Here is a 9,023-nt window from a genome sequence, read left to right on the forward strand (position 1 = left end):
GAATCTGATATCTGCTTTGGCTTTTGCTTCTATGTACTCTAATGTGTCTTTGCAAGTAATGCCTATGACTGTGAACCTATAAGTGAATCCATTTGAGTGAGCTTGGACTGCTCACACGTTAACTTATCACAAAATTTCTCAAAAGAGGGTATAACATGTCATGCACCTAGTGCATTGATAGTGGAGTACAAGGTAGAAGTCAAAATATGATAAGGACTTTGAAGCTTTGAGAGTATCAGAAAGATACACTCATCATCTAACTTTTTATTTCCAACAACCTATAAAATAGATCAAAGAGACTTTAAATTCATCAAGAATTCCTGAATGTTCGTGAATAATTTAGGTACCAAGTAGGTGAACTCTGTATCTATCTGTAGAACCTTAAATTGATTCATTATGCCAAACAAGGTGAAAGACTTGTGCCACATGGCTTTAGGTGTAGTCATACCATCTAGGTGAAACAATAACCCATTTGAAATATTTAGTGCAATGAGGCCCATTGCCTCATCCATCTCATTTTTCTACATAAGAACCTCATAAGGCCTCTATAGAACTAGCAGAGCCATATTGAGGCATGACCATAACCCCTTTTCCACAAGCAATCTGGTCATCTATCCTTTCCAATTATGGTAGTTGTGAGTTGTAAGGAAGGTGAAAAAAGAGTCCACCATTGAGAGAAAGTAGACAGAATTAGAAGGTTCATTTATGAATTAAATTATAGAAAGAAAAATACACCCCGACCACCCCACAATGTATAAATTTATCCCTTGTATACCAAAGATACAACTAAGGAAAGCATAAAAAACTAGAAGAAAACTTGGACACAAGATGCAAAGAGGTGAGAAACTGAAACCTCTACTTAAACACCAAAAATAGGAGCTTAAAAAATCAAGTCACAAAATGTCCAACCAATATCATCATCTTTGGGTTGGAAACAACTTTTCAACGATATTTTTTTTCAAATGGACACCATATGAAAAAGATATGGCTAAAAAACCAACTGGTCCTCCAAAAAATAAGCTCTCTGGAAAAATACAGAGATGGGAAAAAATTTGATGACTATATGATTATCAAGTAACCATCTGCTGGAAAAAAATTCCAATCGCCAAAAAAATTATAGGTCACCAAAAAATAATTTCAGCCACTAGATTGTTGATGTCACATGCCAAGTTGCGAGAAATAATTTGATGACCATATGACTATCAAGTGACCATCTGCTGGAAAAAAATTGCAATCACCAAAAAAATTATAGGTCACCAAAAAATAATTTAGGCCTCCAGATTGTTGATGTCACATGCCAAGTTGCTAAAATCAGTGGTTAGTGGTGGTGATTGGGCAGTAGAGGTGGCGGCCAAGAGGCATGGCCACGATGGTAGTGGTAGCAAGGTGGTGGCATACTAGTAGCGGTAGAGTGTAGGCCGGGCCACAGAGGCACACCAATGGGGGAGGAGCACAAGCTTGGTGTAGGTGGTGTATGGGTGGCATGCGGGTAGGGCATTGATGGTGCTCCAAAAAAAAATGTTTAAATGAATTTTTATTTTTTTTCCTCATTTTCTAAATAATATGGCCTAGGAGAGGGAAAAAAACTTTCCCAGAGGCTACTATGGCCAAAAATGACAAATTTTATATGGATTTAGACTGTACTAGGTGTTTTGAGTGTAATGGTAGCATTTATTTTTTCTCAAAGTGAACTCGAAAATAGTACCTAATCTAGATTGAAGAAAATGAACCACAAAAAGCTAGCTTTTTTTTCCTTTAAGTCACAACTTCAAGTTCTCTAGACTAAGCAAGAGTAGGGAAGCTTTGATACGATGTAGATGTTGAGACAACCAACTTAACAGTTCACCAAGAACACCTGCATACAAAATAACCTATTGGTGGAACGAAGCAAAAGAGGAAAATGAAAAGCTTGGAAATCTCATCAAAATAAGAGAGAAAATTTACTCCAAGATAATAAAAAACAATTACAAGAGTTCAACCTTAAAGGTGAATGAAATTGTAACTAAGAAAGCTAGGTTGCACATTAATAATTAGTAAAAGAATTTTTTATTAATGCACGTAAGAGAAAGCTTAAGCACTAAAGAGTAATAACTTAACTAATTAAATCAAAATTATTAAAGTGTTAAGAAAACAAAATATTACTCTAACAGCCCCCCTTAAGTTAAGTGCAGGGGAAAAGATAACCTAGGACATCTATGAAAGCAAGAAATGGGTCCTGGTAGCAAGGCTTGATTAGGTACCCAATACAAGAAAATCTCTATAAACTAGGGACAAAGGAGAAAACCTAGTGGGAAAAACTCATCTCCAAAAAGAGATAGGAAAAAACAACAAAAAAAAAGAAATGGCTCAAGAGACTCTCTGAGATACCATAAGCAATACTAACCCTCGCTCCCCCCCTCATGAGAGAGAGAAGAGACACCAAAGCTCCTTAGAATAATGGATCCCCTATAGAAATGATTGAACCATTGGAACTCCAATGTAGAAGAAACAAAGGTAGAGAACAAGGAAACCCTTGAAAGAGATGGGAAACTAGAAGGTCTAACTAATACTCAAAGGAGAAAACATGAGGGTCTTAAAAAGGAATCCCCAATGTAGGTGATTTGACAGGGGTACTGATATTGTCATGAAGAAGGAGATAAATGTCTTCTGTATTATCATCAATAAGTGCACCTAGAGGCTCAATGAATGGAGCTAGAGGGTCAGACAAAGTAGAAGAAGAAACTTGCTAAAGAGAAAAGACCTCAATAGGATGTGGTGTGGTAGTAAAAATAGTGATTTCAAGAATAATACAAGGGTTCAAGTGTTCTAGGTGCACCACATGATGCTCTCACGAAAGAGAAGAGCTATGTTCTGACAATGGAGATGATGGGCCAAAGTGTGAGAAGGTGTAGAGATGGTTGGTATGATCAACTTTTCCTATAGTAATAAGGCTTCCTATTGCACTATCCCGAATGAAGATTGAATCTATAGTAAACTCAACTATCTTCCTTGATCCACTGTGTGTAATCTAATAAATCAAAAGAAGGTTTGTAGATAGAGATGGAACATAAAATACATTATATTGAATGCGCCATCTTGAATGCCAACTGAATGTTTCTCATAGAATTTTAGGGTATTTTTATTCCCCATGATAATATGAGGAATGTGAGAAGCCTCAATAGTATAGAAGACCCTTTGAGAAAATTCCATATGGTGAAAAGCACCTGAATCCATTATCCAAGGGACTTGGGAAGGGAATGCAATGGATTCTTGTAGCACATGACCCTATCCAAAATATGGTGTAGATTTTGAAGATATGGAAGAAGACTAAAAATTAATCCCCTATGAGGTAGAGGAGGATGGAGAGGAAATAGTGCTCTTCTAAAGAAGAGCTTGAAAATCTACAATATTTTTCTCATAGCCATCAAATCTCTTCTAAAAACAATGTGACTCATCATGAGGTACTTTCTAACAATAGGAACATGTAGGAATGTAAGTCTTCTATTTCACCTTCTAAGAAGAAGGTGATGGGCTAGTAGAGTGCTAAGAAAAGGAATATGATATCTGCTTCAGCTTCTCCTTCTATGTACCCTAAGGTGTCTTGGCAAGCAATGCCTATGACTATTAACCTATAAGTGAATCCATTTGAGTGAGCTTGGATTACTCATGAGTTAACCTATCATAGAATGTCTCAAAAGTGGGCGTAAAATATCATGCACTTTGTACAACCATAGTGGAGTAGAAGGTAGAAGTGAAAATCTAATAAGGACCTCGAAGCTTGGAAAGTTTTAGAAAGATACACTCATCATCTAAGTTTTTCTTTCTAGCAACTTGTAAAATAGATTGAAGAGACTTGAACTTCATCAGCAAGTCCTCAATGTTGGTGAATGATTCAGGTATCAAGGAGGTAAACTCTACATCTATCTATAGAACCCTACATTGATTCATTATGCCAAACAAGGTGGAAAACTTGTCCCACATAGCCATGGGTGTAGTCACACATCGACGTGAAATAGTAAACCATATGAAATATTTAGTGCAATGATGCCCATTTCCTCATCCATCTTATTTCGCTACATATGAAAATTTGATAAGGACCAAAAAAAATGCCTCCTTGAAATTGAAGAAAAAAACCATAAAAGCTTTTTTTTTTTTGTCTTCAAATCATGGCTTCAACCTCTCTAGGCTAGGCACCAGGAGGGAAGCTCAATTGCCATGTAGAAGTTGAGAGAACCAACTTCATAGTTCACCAAAAACACTTGTGTAGAAAATAACTTGTTGCTAGAAGGAAGCGAAAGAGGAAATTGTGAATCTTGCAAATCTCTATAGAATAAGAGAGAAAGCTAGGTTGCGCATTAATAATTAATAAAAGAAATAATTATTAATGCACGTCAGAGAAAGTTTAAACACTAAAGAGTAATAAATTAACTAATTAAATCAGAATGATTTTATTAGTAAGAAAATAAAGTATTACTCTAACAACATATACATACATTACACACACACACACACACACACACACACACACACACACACACACACACACACACACACATATAGAGATATATATACATATACACATATATACATATACATATATATAGATATATGTGTGTGTGTGTGTGTGTGTGTGTGTCTATATATATATATATATATATATATATATATATATATATATAATATTGCACTCACATCCTTGGAATTTGCATAGTACCAATCTTAGAAAGTCTACAAACTATCAATAGTGCCAATTACATTTATTCATCTAAGTGAAGATCCTTCTATACCATTAGGTGAATATGATGACTTCACATTACAAAACACCTAATTTAATCCTTATAGATAAGTAATCCCAAAGATTTTCCAACCCACAATTAAACAAATGCATTGATATTATGTTTATGCCAGGCATGTGCAGGATCATGGTGTGCTAAAAAGTGGTAAACTATAATATTTGTAGTTTTGAAATGCCTCAAAGAATTTCAAAATATATTATATATTTTTTCCCATAAATCCTGATACCAAACCAAAATATGAATACCATTATAAGGTCTACTATTGCCTTGGACACCGAACCTGCATAGTAGACTTTAAAAATATCTTGAAAACATGTTTTTGGCTTGTTTCTTTGTGTTTTTTAACATGTGTGTGATGACTTTTTTCTCACCCAAATTTGATGAAATTAAAAGTGTTTCTTAATAATGCTCTTATATTTCAACAAGTGTAATGTCTTCCAAATTAAGAGTTTAGTAAGTAATTATTATTCATTTTCTAATGGATTTATATACAAAGTGTTGATGGAAACACTAATTTAAAAATAAATATAACTTTCAAATGCTATAACATGTTTGAATTCCAACGATGTATCACATTATATGCTTTTTCTACTATAAGGAAAATAAAAGAAAAATTAAAATTTTTAAAGTCTTGAATTAGTTAAGGTAGTCAAACATAGGAGATTTTTTATTCCAAAAATACTATAGTAGATAATTCATACTTAAATATTTTAAAAATACCCAAAAATATGTGTTACATTTGGGTAGGCATCTACTTCTTATATCTAGAATCTTATCAAAAAAATGTTATCATTTGTTTTTTATTAAGGTGGTGAGACATATGTCTACTTCTTATTCTTGTCCTTAAGTTTTTGTACTATTACATTAAAATTCAAAATTTTGACCAATCAATTTTTATTTCTTCAAATAAGGCTCAGTAGCTCAAAAACTAAAATTAATCTCCTACAGATTCTTTTCTCACAACTTTTTGATTGGAAGATCATAATAAGTTTAAAATTGCATGTCAATTTGACACAACCCTAAGTTTTTGATCTTTCATTGCCACTTAAGGGCATAGTTTGGTTGACCATGATCCTCCACATAACTTCTCAATATGCATCCATCAAATTCACGATAGTATTTTTCCGACATAATCATCAATACCACTACTACTTGTATTATCCTAATAATAATAATTTTAATATAGTGTATTGAATATTGAAATGATTCTCCTTGACTATAGTCCTCATAAATCAAAGAAACTAATACCAAATATATCACTTTAATATTGTACCACCAACATATATTGACTCGTCAACATTAGTGAAAAAATAAAAATAATATCAAATATAATGGGCAATGATATCATTGTCATTAAGTTGTTATATTTAAAGCTTCATATGTAGATAATTCTTGAATAGATGTGAAACATATAGTTTGAGATATTCAAGATTAAATAGGCAAAGCATTAATGAATACATTGTAAGATGTTTCCAAATAATAGAACTGCTAAGCCTACTAACTGGTAAGATCATCTACAATAGTCACATTATTCTAGCTAGAAATCAAAATTCTGATCATTTTTATTAGTTCAAAGTTGTGAAGGAGTAAAGGAACCCTCTAGAGCACCTTTAAAATGTCACCACCTAAGGGATTTACCTTGAAAATTGCAACAATGTTGATGATGAATCCATTTTGATTTTTGTATTTTTTGGTAGCTTAGAAGGTGGAGTTACTTTGAAGAAACTTAAGTTGGATGTTTAGCAAAAAATTATTTTTTATTCTTCAATAAGATAATTATAAATTTGTTAGGTTGCATAAAGATAGAGCAAGTTTATTTGATTTTAACATCAAACAATGCAACAAAATTTTATTTACTTGCAAGCTAAGTAATGTAGCTAGGCTTTATATATGTAAATTTTCTATTGACAACTCAATGATATTCTTGAAGAGAAGGTTTTCCATTACAGTAAATTTAAGATCCAACAGTTGCATGCTTTTCCCCAAACTTTGGTTTCCTTAGTGTATTTATATTTTATTATCTATGTGTGCTTAGCTTTTGTTATTATTCTTTAACAACTATTTTCTTATATTAATAGACCTAGGTTAATAATTTTTATAAATCATGGTTATATTCTTTCTATGAATTTACTGAGAAATTAATATTTGGATGGGTTACGAGAAGATAAGATGGTGTCAAAGCTTTAAACTCTAAATACACAGAAAAGATTTGTGAGATAGATTTCACTAGAAAAAAAATAAGTTTTTTGTCTTCAAGTTCTTTTCTTGTGGCAATGGAAACCAATGTTCAATACAAGGATAGGCTTGGGGATGCATCTAACTTCTTGCAAATCTAACTTCAATTACATTTATTTGTCCAAGCTAATATAAGTCAAAGATGAGCTAGCTATTTTTGTAGAGACAATTTATGAAGATGACTTTCTATGTATAGCCTTGAAAAGCATTAGGAAGTTTTTTTCAAGTGTGTGGTTGGTATAGATTGGCTCACTAATTGGGCAATACTTTTGGATGATTTTGTTCAAGAAGAAATTAGTGAAAGTGTTCATTCAGGAGACTAGATCAAGTTGGCTCAAGACAAATAATATCTTCCTCTTGTTAGTAAGGGTAGGAAGAAGTCTAATAAAGGGAAGACAAAAAATTTCTATTATAAGAGTGGGAAGACATAAGATCTGAGATGGATGAAATATTTTTTCTACCATAAAATTGGTCTCTATGAAAGTCATTGTCTGAATAGGAATAAGAAAAATACAGGTAATAAAAAGAAGCAAGTTGCGTCTACAACTAAGGTGGATGAGTTTGAATCATGATTTTTTAATGATTTTTTACTAATTTCTTGTCTTTGAAGATAAATTACCAATAGGGTTTGGTACATTTATAGTGGGGCTGCTTGCTATATGACAGGAGTTAGATATTATTTCAACAATTTCTATAAAGAGCTTAGTGGCAATGCCAAGTACCATGTATTTAGTGTTGGCACTATCAAGTTTCAAGGGGATTTGTGTAAACCCTTATTGGTGGAGGATGTGTTACATTTACTCCTAGCATAGAAAAGAATTTAAGTTTAGTGTCTAATTTGAAAGACAAGGGTTACATCATAAATTTTGAAAGAGAATTTTTTTATATTCATCCCAAGGATTTCAAAGTTTCAAAAGTGATTGTAGTTAGAAATGGTAGCTTATCTTAATTAAAATTATAGATAACACAAGCATCAGTAAGAATTTATAAAGGGAAATGAAAATTATGGCATCAGAGGATGCCTAACATGGATCACTTGTGTGTTCAAGAAAATGGTGATAGGGCTATCCATGACAAAGACAAAAAAGCATGAGGTGTGTAAGGGTTCTTCTCTTGGGAAATATACCAAGACCATTTTTTTTAGAAGTGAAAGTAGATTTGAAGAAATTTAATATCTCATGCACTCATTTGTGTGGGCCTATGTCAACACAATCCTTAAATGGGTAAGAGTATTATGTTACCTTAATTGATTATTTATCTAGGAAGACATGTATATATGTTATGAAGAATAAGGATGAGGTATTTGGTAAATTTAAAGGGAAACCATACAAGGACAAAGATCAAGATTCCAAGGTCTAATAATGGAGGCTAGTATACCTCAGATTCCTTCAAATCCTTTGGTTTTTGGGAAGGTGTCAAGAAAGAGTTGATAGTTCAATACAATCCTCACCAAAATGACTTTGTTAGTAGAAGAATAAGGCAATAGTTGGAGAAGCTAAGGCCATGCTTCATGATCAAGACATGCATTGAGTTCCTATGGGTTGAAGCTTGCAATATAGTTGTATATTTGTAGAATAGGAGAACTCAAAAAGTTTTGGGAGAATTGACTCCATTTGAGGCATTTAATGGTAAGAAAAAAAATTTGGACCATATTTTTAAAAAAAAGGTGCCTTGTGTATATTCACATTCCTATGGATAAATGAGAAAATCTAGAACCAACTATAGGGTGATCCCACAATAATGGGTTCCACTTTTTGATCAATTTTGACATTGAAATCAATATTTTTGCAACAAAAGTCACATTCGACTAACTATATCTCGAAAAATATAAATAATTTCAAGATGACATAAACTAATGATTTTGAGTACTCTATTCCTACTTTGTAACCATATTTTTTAATCTGGAAAAAAAATTATTTAGTTTAATTTTTCATCTCCTTCCAAAAGTGGTACGTAATAAAATTCAATATTTTTAAAGAATGATAGTCCATTTGACACATAACTTTTTTTCTA

Source organism: Cupressus sempervirens, chromosome 7 (assembly GCF_028749045.1).
Source record: "Cupressus sempervirens isolate cs-2001-9-10 chromosome 7, ASM2874904v1, whole genome shotgun sequence".
In the NCBI taxonomy this organism is placed as follows: Eukaryota; Viridiplantae; Streptophyta; class Pinopsida; order Cupressales; family Cupressaceae; genus Cupressus; species Cupressus sempervirens.